This window comes from Triticum aestivum, chromosome 7D, assembly GCF_018294505.1.
Source record: "Triticum aestivum cultivar Chinese Spring chromosome 7D, IWGSC CS RefSeq v2.1, whole genome shotgun sequence".
Taxonomy (NCBI): Eukaryota; Viridiplantae; Streptophyta; class Magnoliopsida; order Poales; family Poaceae; genus Triticum; species Triticum aestivum.
In genome coordinates this window covers 161,590,327-161,593,793 of record NC_057814.1, presented here as the reverse complement: position 1 = coordinate 161,593,793, position 3,467 = coordinate 161,590,327, and positions in this window count along the sequence as shown.

Below are 3,467 nucleotides of genomic sequence, written 5' to 3'. Positions count from 1 at the left end.
GCTTCTCTCAAGATAGCATAAATATTACGGTGGGTAAACAAATTACTGTTGAGCAATTGATAGAAAAGCGCATAGTTATGAGAATATCTAGGCATGATCATGTATATAGGCATCATGTCCGCGACAAGTAGATCGAAACGATTCTGCATCTACTACTATTACTCCACACATCGACCGCTATCCAGCATGCATCTAGAGTATTAAGTTCATAAGAACATAGTAACACATTAGGCAAGATGACATGATGTAGAGGGATAAACTCAAGCAATATGATATAAACCCCATCTTTTTATCCTCGATGGCAACAATACAATACGTGTCGTTTCCCTTTCTGTCACTGGGATCAAGCACCGCATGATTGAACCCAAAGCTAAGCACTTCTCCCATTGCAAGAAAGATCAATCTAGTAGGCCAAACCAAACTGATAATTCGAAGAGACTTGCAAAGATATCAAATCATACATAAAAGAATTCAGAGGAGATTCAAATATTGTTTATAGATAGTCTTGATCATAAACCCACAATTCATCGGATCTCGACAAACACACCGCAAAAAAGAGTTACATCGAATAGATCTCCAAGAAGATCGAGGAGAACTTTGTATTGAGATCCAAAGAGAGAGAAGAAGCCATCTAGCTAATAACTATGGACCCGAAGGTCTGAGGTAAACTACTCACACATCATCGGAGAGGCTATGGTGTTGATGTAGAAGCCCTCCGTGATCGATGCCCCCTCCGGTGGAGCATCGGAAAAGGCCCCAAGATGGGATCTCACGGGTACAGAAGGTTGCGGCGGTGGAAATAGGGTTTCGTGGTGCTCCTGGATGTTTTTGGGGTATAAGAGTATATATAGGCGAAGGAAGTCGGTCAGGAGAGCCACGAGGGGCCCACGAGGTAGGCGCGCCTCCCTGCCTCGTGGCCTCCTCGTTCGTTTCTTGACGTCCACTCCAAGTCCTCTGGATCATGTTTGTTCCAAAAATCAAGCTCCCGAAGGTTTCATTCCGTTGGGATTGCATTTGATATTCCTTTTCTGCGAGACACTAAAATAGGCAAAAAAACAGCAATTTGCACTGGGCCTTGGGTTAGTAGGTTAGTCCCAAAAATAATATAAAAGTGTATAATAAAGCCCATTATACATCCAAAACAGAATATATAATAGCATGGAACAATAAAAAATTATAGATACGTTGGAGACGTATCAAATACCTAGTTCAATCTCGTTACCGGCAAGTCTCTTTACTCGTTTCGTAATGCATCATCCCGCAACTAACTCATTAGTCACATTGCTTGCAAGGCTTATAGTGATGTGCATTACCGAGAGGGCCCAGAGATACCTCTCCGACAATCGGAGTGACAAATCCTAATCTCGATCTATGCCAACTCAACAAACACCATCGGAGACATCTGTAGAGCATCTTTATAATCACCCAGTTACATTGTGACGTTTGATAGCACACTAAGTGTTCCTCCGGTATTCGGGAGTTGCATAATCTCATAGTCATAGGAACATGTATAAGTCATGAAGAAAGCAATAGCAACAAACTAAACGATAATCGTGCTAAGCTAACAGATGGGTCAAGTCAATCACATCATTCTCTAATGATGTGATCCCGTTAATCAAATGACAACTCATGTCTATGGCTAGGAAACTTAACCATCTTTGATTCAACGAGCTAGTCAAGTAGAGGCATACTAGTGATACTTTGTTTGTCTATGTATTCACACATGTACTAAGTTTCTGGTTAATACAATTCTAGCATGAATAATAAACATTTATCATGATATAAGGAAATATAAATAACAACTTTATTATTGCCTCTAGGGCATATTTCCTTCAGTCTCCCACTTGCACTAGAGTCAATAATCTAGATTACACAGTAATGATTCTAACACCCATGGAGTCTTGGTGCTGATCATGTTTTGCTTGTGAGAGAGGCTTAGTCAACGGGTCTGCAACATTCAGATCCGTATGTATCTTGCAAATCTCTATGTCTCCCTCCTTGACTTGATCGCGGATGGAATTGAAGCATCTCTTGATGTGCTTGGTTCTCTTGTGAAATCTGGATTCCTTTGCCAAGGCAATTGCACCAGTATTATCACAAAAGATTTTCATTGGACCTGATGCACTAGGTATGACACCTAGATCGAATATGAACTCCTTCATCCAGACTCCTTCCTTTGCTGCTTCCGAAGCAGCTATGTACTTCGCTTCACATGTAGATCCCGCCACGACGCTTTGCTTAGAACTGCACCAACTGACAGCTCCACCGTTCAATATAAATACGTATCCGGTTTGTGACTCCCGCTCACTTTCTTGTAAATACAGGCTTCTCCAAAAGTCTGTATAAAACCATATGCTTTGATCACACTATCAAAATGTTTATTCCAACTCTGAGATGCTTGCACCAGTCCATAAATGGATCGCTGGAGCCTGCACACTTTGTTAGCATCCTTTGGATCGATAAAACCTTCGGGTTGCATCATATACAACTCTTCTTCCAGAAATCCATTCAGGAATGCAGTCTTTACATCCATTTGCCAAATTTCATAATCATAAAATGCAGCAATTGCTAACATGATTCGGACGGACTTAAGCATCGCTACGGGTGAGAAGGTCTCATCGTAGTCAACTCCTTGAACTTGCCGAAAACCTTTCGCAACAAGTCGAGCTTTGTAGACAATAACATTACCGTCTGCGTCAGTCTTCTTCTTGAAGATCCATTTATTTTCTATGGCTTGCCGACCATCGGGCAAGTCAACCAAAGTCCACACTTTGTTCTCATACATGGATCCCATCTCAGATTTCATGGCCTCAAGCCATTTCGTGGAATCTGGGATCATCATCGCTTCCTCATAGTTCATAGATTCGTCATGGTCAAGTAACATGACCTCCAGAACAGGATTACCGTACCACTCTGGTGCGGATCTTACTCTGGTTGACCTACGAGGTTCAGTAGCAACTTAATCTGAAGTTATATGATCATCATCATTAGCTTCCTCACTAATTTGTGTAGAAGTCATAGGAACTGATTTTTGTGATGAACTACTTTCCAATAAGGGAGCATGTACAGTTACCTCATCAAGTTCTACTTTCCTCCCACTCACTTCTTTCGAGAGAAACTCCTTCTCTAGAAAGGATCCATTCTTAGCAACGAATATTTTGCCTTCGGATCTGTGATAGAAGGTGTACCCAACAGTCTCCTTTGGGTATCCTATGAAGACACATTTCTCTGATTTGGGTTCGAGCTTATCAGGTTGAAGTTTTTTCACATAAGCATCGCAGCCCCAAACTTTAAGAAACGACAACTTGGGTTTCTTGCCAAACCACAGTTCATAAGGTGTCGTCTCAACGGATTTAGATGGTGCCCTATTTAACGTGAATGCAGCCATCTCTAAAGCATAACCCCAAAACGATAGCGGTAAATTAGTAAGAGACATCATAGATCGCACCATATCTAATAAAGTGCGG